This window comes from Myotis yumanensis, unplaced genomic scaffold (genome assembly GCF_028538775.1).
Source record: "Myotis yumanensis isolate MYYU_CA2020_CCGP unplaced genomic scaffold, mMyoYum1.0.hap1 SCAF_2, whole genome shotgun sequence".
Lineage (NCBI taxonomy): Eukaryota > Metazoa > Chordata > Mammalia > Chiroptera > Vespertilionidae > Myotis > Myotis yumanensis.
Window position 1 is genome coordinate 136,802,004 of NW_027223753.1, and position 16,371 is coordinate 136,818,374.

The 16,371-nt window shown below is 45.9% G+C and overlaps 2 pseudogenes; both read right to left on the minus strand.

The window, feature by feature from the left end:
- Window positions 1-324: 324 nt before the first annotated feature.
- On the minus strand, window positions 325-8,604 carry LOC139002593 (gamma-aminobutyric acid receptor subunit rho-3-like; annotated as a pseudogene).
- A 767-nt stretch (window positions 8,605-9,371) lies between these two features.
- LOC139002594 (gamma-aminobutyric acid receptor subunit rho-3-like) overlaps window positions 9,372-16,371 on the minus strand; it is a 46,077-nt pseudogene continuing 39,077 nt past the window's right edge.

Sequence of the window (16,371 nt, forward strand, 5' to 3'; positions counted from 1 at the left end):
TATAGTCACAGTCCAGTTTTATTCCCTAGTTAACTACAGAAAATTTACATTTAGAAAGAAGGGGGTCCAGACGAGCAGTTACAAAGCCCTTCCCTGTAGAATTGTTTTTCCATAATACGCATGCCTGTGACTCTCACTGATGGGGTCAGATCCTCCTAAGACCTTAAACGCTCCTGGATGTAAGTCATTCAACTTTCAAATCTTCTGTAGGCAGGAGCCGTGGCTGCTGACTCTCAGTTCCGTCTAGCACTATCCAATTCATAGTCAGTTGTTGTTTGATATACTCTGACTCTAAAACAAGTTTTATGTATTGGGAATTTCTCTTCACGCATATATACCCCAGTAAATCAAATAAAATGTAATAGACACAACGGGAAATAAAATCCGTGAACAGGTGTCAATGACATGGTTGTTCTCCAGAGTGATTCTACCAACGTGCCCCCAGGGGTCTTCTTCCCTTTGTCCGCAGGACCTGCGCTGGGGCTGCCTGTGACTCTTCCTCGAATGGAGGCTTCCTCAGCATGGAGAGAAAAGGAAGCCTGGGCCGTGTCAGTCTCACTGTCATGGAAACATCCATCAAAAGCCATAGCCTTAACATTGTACATTCCAGAAATCTGATAAAAAGACTTTTGTTAGTAAGTCATGAAAATGGCTTTATGAATAGGAATTACAGTAAAACTCTAAACAAGATTTAAAAACAGTTTTAATAAATGCTAAGAATGTTTTGCTTATTTTAAAGAATTCTGGTGTCTGGCTAAAAGCCATCCATATATATAAAAAACCAGGGGCCGTGGCGACCGAAATGAACAAATGACCGGTCGCCATGAGGTGGCATTGATTGGCGAGCGGGCTGAACTGCTGACCTCTTGGTTCCTCCCCCCCCCTCCCCCCCGCCCGGCTCCCGCGGGCGCTGGGGGCTCCCTCCCACCTCCCATGGGTGGTGGCTCACTCCTGCCTTCTGCAGGCACCGGCGGCTCCCACCAGCCTCCAGCGAACCACCACCGCCCACTGTAGCCAGTGAACTAGCCCAATCAGGGGGTGGGGCTGGCCAACCTCATGGCTGCTCCCCTCACCGGCCTGCCCCTGATTGGACTCTCCCATCCTGATCAAGAGCAGGCTGCACAAAGCCTGGACCCTTCCTGGCAGCCCCAAGTCCATGGGGTTGAGAATTCTAATGGCCCTGATGGGCAGGGACAGGGACCACAGGCCTCCGCAGAGTTGGCAATGAGAGGAGAGAGCCTGTGGAGTGGGGAGGAGGCGAAGCCAGCGGACATCAGAATCCAGCCCTTCCCCTCCAGAGAAAGCAGGCCCTCAACCCAGAACCCCAGCCCGAATTGGAAGAGCCCAAGGGAGGCTTCAGGAAGCTCTACACAGAGCTGCGCATTGAGAATGAGGAACTTTGTGAGATCCTGACTGAGACCACGCTGCAGCTGGTGCAGCTCAAGGTGGAGCTGGAGCACACCCCACAGAGGCAGGAGTGCTCTGCAGGGAGGTGGAGTTATTTGAGCGCAGGGCCCTCCTGGAGCTGGAGTTATTTGAGCGCAGGGCCCTGGAGCGCAAGGCCGCCGAGCTGAAAGAGGAGATGAAGGGCCTGTCCAACCTCCCGGCTGACAACCAGCACCTCAGGGATGAGAATGCGGCCCTGATCCGCATCATCAGCAAACTGTCCAAGTGACCCCGGAGGACTTTCCCCTGCACCCGCATTTATACAGCTGCTTCTGCCACACACACCCCTTCCCCTGTGTGAACCCGAGTGACAGGGCTGCTGGGGAGTCTCTGAGAAGCCATAACCTCCCCTCAGGACCTCCAGGCTGGGAGGGGAGGACAGAGCTCCCAGGAGCCAAGGGGGCCATCTGAGGCCAGGATGGAGACAGGAGGCTGAGCCAGGTAGGGGGACCAGGCTGCAGGCAGGACCAGGAAAGAACCTAGGACCAGGAACTGCCAGGACCAGAAGCCAGGACCAGAGTGGTCACCTAGGGGTCCCCTTTCATGTGTGCTGCCACCAGTCACCCCCTCCAGCCCCTAAGCAGGGATCTGAGAATGTGCCAGGCATCCCACCAGCCTGGGCCAGGTGGGCCTGTATACACGGTTCGTGTGCAATAGGGAGGGATGTCTTCTATTTTTTGCTGCCCCCTCCCTGATGCAGTTGGGGGCGATCAGGCCAGAAGGGGAGGAAAGTTGGGGGTGGTCAGGCCGGCAGGGGAGGGCAATTCTGGGTGATCATGCTGGCAGGCAGAAGCAGTTAGGGGCAATTAGGCAGGCAGGCAGGTGAACAGTTAGGAGCCAGCGGTCCCAGATTGTGAGAGGGATATCTGACTGCTGGTTTAGGCCCGATCCTGCAGGGACATCACCCGAGGGGTCCCAGATTGGAGAGGGTGCAGGCTGGGCTGAGGGACACACACACCCATGCATAAATTTCCTGCACCGGGCCTCTAGTCTATAATAATAAAAGCATAATATGTTAATTAGACCAGACAGCCAAACGACCTTCCCAACGTCCTTCCAGACAACCTTCTGGACGAAGCCGGGGCTGCGAGGGCAGAGGCAAGCCGCTGCAGCTGCGAGGGCCGAGCCTCTTCCACGAATTTCGTGCATCAGGCCTCTAGTTTTAATAATAAATGGAACGCATTATCTTGGACATCCATTTAATAGGGGTTTAGCTAGTTTTATAATTTTTAGGGATATTTGAGCGTTATACAAACAAATGTTACAAAACTGTAATGTCAGTGTTTTATAATTCAGTCCAGGCCTGATAGACTGTTGCCCTCAATGCCTGTTCCCCCCCCCCCCCCCCCCAAGGAAACAGTTTCAGGTTCCCCTTTGTTTCTGAGTAGTAAGGCATGTCTGGCATAAGTTGGTGAGTTGAAATTGAACATGATTTATCAGAAGAGCAATACAAGCCAGTTGGGTTTGTTTTTCAATGTATTTGTCCTCTTTAGAGAAAACATAACAGCCCAGTCTGTGTGTTTTGTCCAAAAACAATAGTATCATCTGGTGATCCATTTATGCTTAAATTTGGGGTGGGTGTCGGCAATGATTCTAGCTGCTTTCTTAAAACACAAATTGGCTAAGCCTTTCCATTTTTGCTGAAAAGCATCTATAAAAATATATTTTATTGATTTTTTACAGAGAGGAAGGGAGAGAGATAGATAGTTAGAAACATCGATGGGAGAGAAACATCGATCAGCTGCCTCCTGCACATCTCCCACTGGGGATGTGCCTGCAACCCAGGTACGTGCCCTTGACCGGAATCGAACCCGGGACCTTTCAGTCCGCAGGCCGACGCTCTATCCACTGAGCCAAACCGGTTTTGGCGAAAAACATCTATAAATGATGCTAACATAACCCAACTAAACAACTTGAAATTGGCTTATTTTTTGGAAGGAGTGATTTTTCAGTGCTTTGTGGGTCCAGCGCCTGGTTGAATCTGAACTACCATTTCCCTTTAAGGCTTCACCCTGAGGGAGACAGTGGTGCTCTTTGGCACAGAGCAGCTGATGCTAATTGCTTTCTGAGAAAACAAAATCACTTACCGATCTATAGGGAAGTTTAAAATGAACAAATATGAACAAATAGGCTACCACTGGATGAACTTATTCAGAATTCATATTAGAGGCAGCAGAATAAATTCTGCCAAAATGTGTATTTGGTTCATAGTGATTTAAAAAACCTAATATTTGCCCTAGATGGTTTGGCTCAGTGGGTAGAGCGTCGACCTGTGGACCAAAGGGTCCCAGGTTCAATTCCAGTCAAGGGCACGTACCTTGGTTGCAGGCTCCTCCCTGGCCCAGGCCGTGGTCCGGGCTCGTGGTCGGGGCTCATGCAGGAGGCAACCAATCAATGTCTCTCACATCAATGTTTCTCTCTGTCTTTCCCTCTCTCTTCCACTCTCCCTAAATATCAATGGAAAAATATCCTTGGGCAAGGATTAACTAACTAACTAAATAAATGAATACCTAATATTTTACTTAATTCGGAAGACATGGAGACTAGAAATAAGTCGGACAGCAAAAGACAAATACCATATGATTTCACTTACATGTGGAATCTGAAAAACAAAATAAACAGCAAAACAGAAAGAGACACATAGACACAGAGAACAAGCCACTTGCTCCAAGCTGCTTTTTCAATAAAAGAAATGTGGCATGCTCATGCCCATCTGTCTGGCTCACACATCTCTCTTCTCTCTAAAACTGGTTTCCCAATTCTCAAATGAGAGGTATCACTGACTAGCCCCAAACCCAGACATATCTGTCTGCCCTGCCCCTGACTGGGCATCCTCTCCCTTTGATGCTGTGGTAATCACCTGATTGCTATTTAACAGGAAAGGAGGAAGGTGAGGACCAGATAACATAGGTATGCCATTTGCACAGCTTTGCCAAAAAGCTGCATTTAATACTCTCCAAGTCTGTTCCCCGCTGATCAAATGGGGAAGGGACTGGACAGAGGCAGTTTGGATGATGCCCAGTAAGGTCTGAGCGACAGGGGAGGGGCTGTCTGTCAATCACACCTGGGAGTAGAGTCAGTGGCAAGCACACAAAATCTGAATATTTAAACTTCTAGACAAAGAAGTATTCTCTCTCTCTCTCTCTCTCTCTCTCTCTCTCTCTCTCTCTCGCCACTTCCCGGCTCTCCTATTGCAGGGGTGGGCTCCCCTGTGCCCACATGGTTTGTGGCCTTGTAGACTCCACACTTGGACTGATGGACTTTAATGAGCTTGGATGCTGAACTATGCCCGGCTCCACCATGGAACGGAGCTCTGGACACTGGCCTGCTTTTGGCTCTGCTGGACCCTTTCAAGCTGTACCTCTTTCAAGACTGGCTTAGCCCTAGCCGGTTTGGCTCAGTGGATAGAGCGTTGGCCTGCGGACTGAAGGGTCCCAGGTTCGATTCCAGCTAAGGGCATGTACCTTGGTTGTGGGCACATCCCCAGTGGGGGGGGTGCAGGAGGCAGCTGATCGATGTTTCTCTCTCATCGATGTTTCTAACTCTCTATCCCTCTCCCTTCCTCTCTGTAAAAAATCAATAAAGTATATTTTTTTTAAAAACAAACTGGCTTAAAGGGCCAGGGACTTTGGAACCTGAGGAATATAACTCCACAAAAACAATGCCTTTCGCCACATCTCATTCTCCCATGGGGGCTTCTGGAAATTCTTATTTCAGCAGCACCCTAAGAACCTCCACCTCGATCCCACAAGCAGCAGAGAAATTTGATTCTCCACTAACACCTTGAAAGACCTCTCATCTCAGACAGCTGTTGCTCTCCCCACCAAACCTCCTGGTCCTTCACACCACATGCTCTGGCATAATCACAATAAGAACCTAACTTCTGTGTAGCAGTTTATAGTTAGCAAATGTTTCAGACCTATTTATTATATCGTTTGATCTTCACAACAGCTCTGTGAAATAAAGAGGGAAGAAACCCCACAATTTTGCAAATGCATAATGAACTTTAGGAGAAATAACCTGGAAACAAAGTTTGGAATCACTTCTTCTGACTCTAAATCTTGTGCTCTTTCATTTTGTCTAACAACTATATGAATGCAAAGTAGAATATTTCTTTGAGATAATTGCCCCTTTAAACGAGGAAGTTTAGAATGGTGGTTTCCAGAAGCTGGGGGAAGGGAGAACTGGGGGGAGTTTAATGGGTACAGAATCTCAGTTTTTCGAGATTAAAAAGTTCTGGAGGTTGGTTGCATAACAATGTAATATACTTAATGGTACTTAACTATGCACTTAAAAATGGTTAGGATGGTAAGTTCTATGTTATTTATATTTTACCACAATTAAAAACAAAAAATAATTGCCCTGGCCGGGTGGTTCAGTCGGTTGGAATGTCATCCTGTACACCAAAAGGTCATGGGTTCACTCCCCAGTCCGGGCATGTAAGGGAGGCAACCAAACGATGTGTTTCTCTCTCTCTCTCTCTCTCTCTCTCTCTCTCTCTCCTCTCTCTCTCTCTCTCTCCCTTCCTCTCTCAAATCAATAAAAACATATCCTTGGGTGAGGATTTTTTTAAAAGGATGATGCTTATAAACCCAAAAGAATCTCGTTTAGTGATACACAAGGAGGTTGTGTACAACCCCCATCAAGAGAAAGAATATCCAGGTGAACACATGTGTTGTGTGGCAGATGGGGACGAGGAGGCATAGGAATATTAAAGTCAAAGGACACATAGAAGTGAGCATGGTTACTTCACTGCCTCTTTCTTGGGTTAACCATCCCCACATAAAAAAAAAAAAAAAAAAAAAGAACAGCAAATTCTTTTCCTTGTCAGACATTTTCCTCTGTCAACTGTTACTTCGCAGATTCTCTACACGCACAGTATGGGCAATGGGTCGGCAGCACGGGGGGCTGGTTAGCAATGCAGAGCCTTGGGTCCCACGCCAGACCTCCTGAATGAAAACAATGACAGGTCCCCTGGGATGCGTACACACCCATCACTGCACACTTGTCTGTGAGCTTCGGGTTGTCTCACCCTGAGATGCGTATTCATCCTGAGATGGGGTACGTACATGACAAGAACACAGAATCACATGCTTTCAACGAAAGAAATTGCGGCATCCGCAATAAAGCAAAAGCAGCTCCTACTGCTTCAACTCAAAGGTTACAAAATGAAAGAAGGAAGTTGGCATTGCAGGAGAACTGAATTGCCTTTGCAGTTCTGTTGGCTGTGAAACATTTGATAAATCACTTTACTTCACTAAAACTCTGCTTCTTCACTTCTTTGTATACTAGAGGCCCGGTGCATGGGGTCCCTCGGCCTGGCCTGCGGGTATCAGGCCAAAACCAGCTCTCCAGAATTCCCCGAGGGGTCCTGGATTGCAAGGGGGCGGTTCTCGGGTGAAGCTCCCAGAATCAGGTTCCCTCCTCTCTGGTTCTGGGTGTGTCACCCGAGAACCACAGCTGCCAAGTCACTGCAGCTCTGTAGCTCCTGTGTTGAGCGTCTGCCCCCTGGTGGTCATTGCAAGTCATAGCTACCAGTTGGACAGTTGAATGGTCAGTCACTTAGGCTTTTATATATAGAGAGATATTTTAATTGATTTCAGAGAGAAAGGAAGAAGGAGAGAGAGATGAGAGAGAATCATAGATTGGCTGCCTCCTGTATGCCCCTACCCAGGTATGGAGCCCGTGACCTGGGCATGTGCCCTGACTGGAATTGAACCATAACCTCCCAGTTCATAGGTCGACGCTCAGCCACTGAGCCACATCGACTAGGTTGCTTCTTCATTTTTAAAATAAAGAGAATAATCTCCCCAAGGCCTACATCAGGAAGCTAATATAAGTGTTCAGTTGGAGAAGAGAACATAAAAACATTCTCAAGCCCAGCCAACGTGGCTCAGTGGTTGAGTATCATAGACCTATGAACCAGGAAGTCATGGTTCAATTCCCGGTCAGGGCACACGTCAGGGCTGTGGCCTCGATCCCCAGTGTGGGGCATGCAGGAGGCAGCCAATCAATGATTCCCTCTCATCATTGATGTAGCTATCTCCCTCTCCATGTCCCTTTCTCTCTGAAATCAATAAAAATATATATTTTTTTTAAATTCTCAAAAGTATGACATGCTCTCACTAGAAATATAAAATATATGAAATAATGTTTTGGGTGTGTAAATGCTCATATAAGAATTTCTTAAAATCATGTGCATGAGTGTGTACATATATGCATAGGTCCATATGTAGTTTCTTAAGCATATGCTAGCAAACGGATTAATTTGGTCAGTTGGGTGTCTGAAGTACAATGTTGTATGTCAGTTCTCATAGTAACGGGGACTGGTGCCCAGTCCTTGGTGAAATGAAGCAGGTAGAAGTCCATCTGTGCCTCTGTATTAAGCAGTGTCACAAAACCATGTCGTCACATTTAAAACCCAGAGGGCACCTTATTCCCAGTATCCCGTGAGGAGAAGAACCCCCCCCTGTGCACTCCCACTCTCCCGAGAAATGAAAAGAAAAGGAAGCCTCGCTCTTGGTGGAGAGAAACATGTCATTTATGGGGGCACAGTCCGGAGTCAGGGAGACTCAGCAGGAAATCCTGGCTGCTCTGGAGCCTGGGACTTCAGCCAAGTGACTGCCCACCTGCCCCCATTTCACTTCCATAAAATGAGGGTGATGGAGTGCTGGCCTCTTGGGGTTACCTTGAGAATTAAATGACCTAATATATGCGAGGTGGTTAGCACAATGCCAATACAGAATACATACTCATTAAAAGTTAGCTGTTATTATTAGTATCATCATTCGCTTTGAAAGGATGTGGTTTATACATCAACCCCTTTTTTTCCAGTGAGAGCTAGCACCTTGACGAGGGATATGCACTTTATACAAGGGCTGGCAGTGCTGTCCGGATTGCGCTTTTGATGAGGAGCTTTTTCACTTTCTTAAAGGGATGTGGTCATCCAGGCAGTACCTTCCCTGCCTTGCTGAGCTGTTCCCACCCTTCCCCTGCGGTGAGGTAGCTCCAGACTGCAAACTCAATGACTGACCGGGACACACAGAGGGAGCTGACCCCGGGGTGCGTGCAGGGCCCTGATGTAGGACATCTGGGCCTGGAGGCACTCACGCCAGGGACACTGGTGGACACGGTCAGCACCGTGGTGATTCCTGCCATTTGAGAACAGCGACAAGCTCAGTGACATGAGCATTCGGTGCCTGGTCCTGGTGCTGCTGCACACGACGGGAGATGTTTTCAGGACACTGCCAATCTGCGGTCACGGGGTGGGGTGGGGAGGCCTCCCTGCCTGCTAACCAAGCTGACATCTTGACCGGAGCAAGAAGCTCTCCTTGGATTTCTCTTTCCACCTCTCTTTGTGGCCCACACCCTCTGTCCATAGCGTTTCCTTCTTTCCATCAAAAGACGTCCCAGGCTTTCGGGACTCATTGCTTCTCGCCCGCAGGTGAGCCTCTTCTACACCCCAGAAAGGGGAAAAAACATGTCCAAATGTTGACATATTCTTCTAGGGAAGGAATTCCAAAATCACTTCCATGGCCCTCCCCCAGCATTTGGCAGCTTTCACTGTTAAGGAATTGTCTCCGTGTCTCCCTTTAGTCTTGCATTCTTCGAGGATTAAAGATTGCTGTTCTCCATGTTTTTCCTTCATGCAGAACACTGACAAGCCATCATCTTGCTACACTTTGTCCCTTGTTTCTGAAACCACACAGTTCAACTGAGATGCAGAATAGCAGTGCGCTAGTGGAGGTTCCGCTCCGTGTAGATATTTACTAAGAAAAGTACTAAAGGCCAGTTACTATTTCCTCTTCCCCTCTCCCCTTGTAACCTCCCCTCCCACCCTCCTCTCTCCTCCCCTCTCTTTCCTTTTTCTTCTCTTTTCCCTTCTTTTTTCTTTTTCTTCTTTGTCATTTTTTTCTTTTATTGTTGTTTGTTTGTTTTGTGTTTTGTTTTCTTTTCCTTTTCCTTCTTATTCTCTGGCATGAGCATCAGAGACAAGAGATCAGGGTTCTGGGGGACAAAGGAGAAAGAAGTGACTGAGGTTTCTTTAATGAAATGCTGGCCTTGGAGAAGGCTATTTTGTGTCTGCACTAATTTCTCAGAGGGATACTGCCAGAGCAGTGCCTGGAGGGCAAGTACAGCATTGTAAATATTTGAAATGTACGCTGGCTGGCGTGGTTTTATTTCTCAGCTTCCCACCAGGGAGGTGCAAATGGAATCCTTAATGATTTTTATAAGTTGTGAGCACATTTTAATGTCAACAGACAGAGTCCCGAGCAGCAGGAGAGCACTGTGATTTACTCCTAAAACACAGGCACAGCACGCAGACAGCTTTCTGCAGCACATCGCAGCCCTTTCCCCATAACCGGCCAGTCCTCGTCTGAGGGAGGCCCCATCACAGACGGTGACAGCTCGACAGAGCCATTCAATTTCAAACGAAGTTTCTCTGTCCCATGATCAAGACACCTTGGCAATCTGACAGTCACCATGAGAGGGCCCGAATCTCACCTTCACACCAATTTGAACTCCAGAAAGAGAAACCTAAATGCCATCCGGCTCCTACCATTAAGTGCAGGCCACCGTCTCACTGAGTTTCAGGTTCCCCTAACAATGGTAATATCCACAATTTGCACATCGGTGGATGCTGTTTGCACTCCCTGCTACATAAATATGGAGATGTGACATTTTTATTGACGTTACAGATGTATGTACAGCTGAAGCCAAGACTGTTAAATAAGACACGCTCGCCTTTATGGAATGTTTACTCACCACAGACTTAGGTAAACATCAGCCACGTGTTGCAGGAAAGAATCATGAGCTGAGCCCTGATTGGGGCTCAGTGGTGCAGGGGTCCTCAAACTACGGCCCGCGGGCCACATGCAAATACAAATATTGTATTTGTTCCCGTTTTGTTTTTTTACTTCAAAATAAGATATGTGCAGTGTGCATAGGAATTTGTTCATAGTTTTTTTTAAACTATAGTCCGGCCCTCCAACGGTCTGAGGGACAGTGAACTGGCCCCCTGTTTAAAGTTTGAGGACCCCTGGGTTAGAGCGTCAGCCCGCAAACTGAAGGGTCAAGGGTTCGATTCCCCATCAAGGGCACATACTTTGGTTGCAGGTTCAATCTCTGGTCTAGGTCAGGGCTCAAATGGGAGGCAACCAATCACTGTGTCTCTCTCGTGTAGATCTCTCTCTCTCTCTCCTCTTCGTCCTCCTTGTCTTCCCTCCTCCCTTCCACTCTCTCTAAAAAATCAATGGAAAAAATGTCCTCACTCCTCGGGTGAGGATTAAGAAAAAAGGAATCAGGAGCTGATAGTGGCTCAGTAATTAGCCTGAGTTTCGTCAGGAGCAGGACTGAAACCTTTCTCACTGAGCATAGAATCCATGCCTTTTACATGCAAACCTGCAGCCTCTCATTCGGGACCTGCATAGGGAACTTCCTTTGTTTTTAAGATGCGAAGACAATCTCTATAGATGCAGCATCTCTGAGACGAGACGCTGTGAAATGAGTGTAGAATTAGGTCAGGAGGCATGAAGGCACCTTGTGCTTCTCGGCAGGTCAAGCGCCCTCCTCCCTCCAGGACCTCACTGGTAACACTGAAAGCCTCTCAAAGCCATGTTCCTACTTAGTTAGCTTCTCTGCTAGTTTAAAACTTCCACATGTCTCCTCTTGCTGCTTCCCTGTGACATGGAAAATAGAACTTGATTTTTTTTTTAAAGCAATAACATGCAGCTTAATGGACAAAATAAGGGCTTACAACAAACATGAGTTTACACGCCAGATACAGCTTGTCACGTCTTTTAAACTGATGACTGTTTGGACCAATACAAAAGGAACTGCATTACCTATATTTGCCAGAGAGCAATAAATTGTCAGCCATTTTCTCTAAAAGGGTGCTTTGTCCAACTCATTTACTATAGCTTTATTTATTTTGAAACCAGCATGTCAGATTTCCCTTGTTTAAAATGAGCAATAAAAAAGAAATAGAGTCCTGACTGGTTTGGCTCAACGGATAGAGCGTTGGCCTGCGGACCGAAGGTTCCCGGGTTTGAATCCAGTCAAGGGCATGTACCTTGGTTGCGGACATATCCCCAGTGGGGAGTGTGCAGGAGGCAGCTGATCGATGTTTCTCTCTCATCAATGTTTCTAACTCTCTATCTCTCTCCCTTCCTCAATGTAAAAAATCAATAAAATGTATTTTTAAAAAAAAGAAAAAAGAAATAAAGAGTGGGAGGCGGGACTGTGGAGTAAAGGTAAGGACACTGACATACGTGCTCCTCAAGCAACAGAACTGGGAGTCGAGGAGCATAGCCGCTACATTAAACACAGTCTTGAGCCACCCCTAGAAATGTGTTAGTCTTGACAAACAATATTCCTTCCAAACCCATTACAGTTAACATCTCAGGAAAGGAGTTTTGAATTATATGAAGTGACCATTTAGTCACAGAAAGGTCCTGTGTTGTATAAGAACATTGTCTCCTCACCCACCGATGCTGCTAGCAGGGTTATGAGACGGTATTTAGTCAGGCCCATAGGTCTCAACTCCCCTGAGCCCTTGTGGTGGCACCATATTAACTTTTTTTTTTAAAATCTGTTTTTATTGATTTTTAGAGAGAGAGAAAGGGAGAGGGACAGAGAGATAGAGACATCAATGAGAGAGAAACTTCATCGATCAGCTGCTCCTGCATGGCCCCTACTGGGGATCAAGCCCGCAACCCAGGAATGTGCTCTGACCGAGAATCACACCAACAACCTATTGGTTCCTGGGTCGACGCTCAACCACTGAGCCATACCAGCCAGGCCACATTAACTCTCAAGGACATATTAACTCTATGGGGTCCTAAAAACCCTTTAGTCTGGGGAGAATTCTTTATCTTTGTGTTTCATTGGCCATTCTTGTTGCAGAACATGATGGAGAGGCTCTCTGGCTGGTTTGGTAGCAGTAGGGCGTGCAGGCATCACCAATGAGTCACCCTTCAGGAACTGTGTTGTGGGTAGCACTTTTGAAGGAAAAAGTTATCTACATTCACTTGGAACTGAGTGAAAATATTTCCCCTGTAAGCCTAGGCAGAAAGAAAATATGAAGTGATGTGCGGGAAAGGAAGAGAGGCTGGATAGCCCAACACGGTTATGGCCAGAAATAGACAACTGTGTCCCACAAAGGCAGTGCCAGAGTCCGGTGCCTCGAAGGCCTGGTTACCTCTATGATGGTTAAAGCAGTGACTCCTAACTAATTACTTTTCCAGGTACATGGCATATCCCCTGGTAGCAGACGACATGAGTGACTTTATGAGTGACTACATGCCTGAAAGCTTTAGTTGTCTTTTTATAATATCTGTTTCCTAGTAAAGGACCCCCTTACTTAATACATGGCCCATGAGGGGCATATCCCGTGCGGAGGGGCCAAGTGAGAAAGATGGAGGCAAGGAAAGAAGGAGGGAGCTGGGAGGGAGAGAAGAAAATACAATATGCTCCTCCTTCCATGAGGGTTAAAATATCCTTGATCATCCCAGCCTACATGGCTCAGTGGTTGAGCATCGACCTATGAACCAGGAGGTCACCATTTGATTCCCCATCAGGGCATATGCCCAGTTGTGGGCTCGATCCCCAGTAGGGGGTGTGCAGGAGGCAGCCAATCAATGATTCTCTCTCATCACTGATGTTTCTATCTCTCTCTTCTCCCTCTCCCTTCCTCTCTGAAATCAATAAAAGTATATTTAGGAAAATATATATATATATTTAAAATATATATATATACATATATATGTGTGTGTATGTGTGTGTGTGTGTGTGTGTGTGTGTGTGTATATATATATATATTTTTTTTTTTTTAAGTAAAGACTTGAGGGTGGTAGGAAGCAAACCCCTGAGAGGATAACAGTGTTGGACTACTGCAGTTCTCTTCATTTAAAGGGGGGGAGACACACTTCTGATTTGCATATTATTTTACATAAATCTACATAGCAATTTCCTAACCCTGAGGAATCACATGTAGATGCAAGAAGCACAAAATTTCAGGGACCACCTAAATGCCTTTCAGTGTCTCCATTCACCCCAACCTGCCCTGGAACCAGCTTTAATTGCCATCATTGCCCAGTGTAAGAGCTGAGCAGTCAGCTTCAGGAATCTGATTGAAAATCATGTTCATTAACTGCTAGAGGTGGAATGACTTTCTCATCCTGGAAAAGTGCCTTTAATCTCCTGCCGGGGTCTGCACTGCCCCACTGCCATACTGAGTTCAGGGCACAGCTGCCCCAATGTGGAGTAACAGCCATAACAGTGTAATTATTCATTCAGATGGTATTTTTTCCCTTGAAGCATTAAATGCTTGTAGGTTGAAGCTTTTAATGGGGAAAGAGGTGAACAAAGTGTTAATATTAATGACCATTTATGTCTTTCAACTGATCTTTTGAAGTATGCAATTTGTGAACATTAAGAAATCACCCTTTCTGGAATGAATTGTGTGCTAATTACAATGATTGTGAACCACTTATAACCATCTTCTCCCTCCACAGAGCATCAGAGGGGAAAGAACAAAATCAGTGTAAATGAGGGTGTCCGCCCTGATCCAGCCTGGAAGACACTCGGGTGCTCATTAAGTAACATCTTATCTAAGTGCTCAGCTTGGCCCCTCCCACTCTGTAAGGCTCAATTACAGCTCCGTGAGTCTGCATTGGTTCCTACAAAGCAGTGCGTGTGACAGTGGCATAGGACATGTCAGATGGAGCAGGTAATAACACCGGTGTGGAAACTTAATGAGGATGGCAAGGCTCTGCACTTGAAATCTCCTTCCAGCTAAAGTGCCACAGAATTTCACTGCTGTTGATTCTGATTTGGGCATTTAGGTTAAGCCCTAATTTCTAACTAGCAATAGTGTTTAGTGTTTCCAAATTCAAGCTCCCCTCTCGCCAAGAAGTAATTTATTAAAAAACCAAAAGCATAGTGTGAATTAGTTTGAAGTTTCTTTCTTCTATGATGTAAAGGGAATGGACTTGGGCAAACATGGGGCTTCCAAATTAAGGAAAGGGACCAATAAGAAAAGGTCAGATTCAAACAAAGAACTGCAGCATATATAAACCAGAGGCAAAGGAACACGAGGTGGGATTTTCTTATTTTCCCATTAGAGAGAGAGAGCAGGCCTTTCCCATGGGGGCGGGGGGGGGGGGGGGGGATTCTCCTCATGAGGTCCCCTTTGGGGACCCCTTGCCCAGATGGAGTTTGTATCTGCTTCCAATAAACTTATACATTTTTATTAAAGAAGCCTTTTTGTCCGCAAGTTTATTCTTCAAACTTCATGAGGACAAGAACCCACGAGAAGAAACGTCTGCACCCCGAACCCTACGTTTCAGATGGTTTATTGATTATTGCATGCACTCATTGGTCATGTATTGAAGACTTGCCCACTCATCGGTCATTCTGCTACATAGAATTAGTTTCAAAGCTCAAAGCCCAAGTGGTGCTCCACGCGCCACCACCCCCACAACCCTCCACCCCCCCTAACTCTCCCCCTTATCTTGCTGATTGGAGTCACTTTTGAAATATATTTTATTGATTTTTTTACAGAGAGGAAGGGAGAGGGATAGAGAGTTAGAAACATCGATGAGAGAGAAACTTCGACCAGCTGCCTCGTGCACACTCCCTACTGGAGATGTGCCCGCAACCAAGGTACATGCCCTTGACCGGAATCGAACCTGGGACCTTTCAGTCCGCAGGCCGACGCTCTATCCACTGAGCCAAACCGGTTAGGGCTGGAGTCACTTCTGATTTATCTTACAGTTTTCTCCCAGTTGTGCTGGCAGAGAAAGCCTTATCTGATGGCCCTCCCAGCTGCTCAGGTCAGGGCTACTTTTGGTCTAACTTATGATCACTTTAATTGCTTAGGCCCGAGGTACCCCTGTCCTCAGTTTATGACTGTTTTAATTGCTCAGGCCAGAAATATTTCCATCTGCCTGTGGCATTTCTCTATCCTCCATATAAGTAAGATAAACACCCTGGCGTCTTCAAGTCTCTATGCATTCCTCTCCCATGGACCCTCCTTATTCCTAAAACTCCCTAAACCTGCCTATTTTGTCCCTAAAACTCATTTCACATTTATTAGCTATGACAAATGAAATAAAACATTTTATCTGAAGGAAAAGATTCACAGTAGCTACTAGATCCTTGGATTGCAAGATGGAATCCAGACAGCTAGGAATTCAAAGTGGGGGTTGAGGGAAGGAGTATCCATAAACTGTTTTTATTTCCAAGTCTCATGGGCACCATTAATTTATCTATGATTAATCTGGAAAAAAGTAACCAAACAATTATGTTTCTTTGCTTCTCGTTAGAATTCTATAAATTCATGTTGATAACATTGATTAATTCACGCTGATCAAAAGCACAAATTGTGGCCACATCCACACACATATTTTGTTTGGGTTTCCCTTTTCACATTGGTTGCAAGGAAGCTTAAAGCCAAATTTTTGGAACATGTATGGTACTTCTCTGAGTGCCATTCTCTAATAACCATATGCTAGATTCTCTATAATATCTTACCCTTGTTTTTTTTTTCTCACACATTTCTAATTCATATTATCTTGCTTTATTCCACAATAACTGTGATACCAATCTTATTAAAACTTTACTAAAATAAGGCAATGACTAATGAAATGAACAAAAATGAAAAGATACCTTTTATGAAGAAGCAGTAACATTAATTTTTCCATGGTAAATCCAATGTATTTTGAGACTAAATTATTCAAAACACAGAGACTATAGGTTAAAAATTATAAAACAAAATTATAGAGAACCCTTTTACTAGTCTCAGTAGTAATCTCTTAGGAAGCTCATGATAGAAACATATTAGATGGATAAGGTCAATATTTAGGTATTAAGCTCAAGACACACCAAACTGGCAGGCGACTCCTAGTATTCTATTCTCAGTTA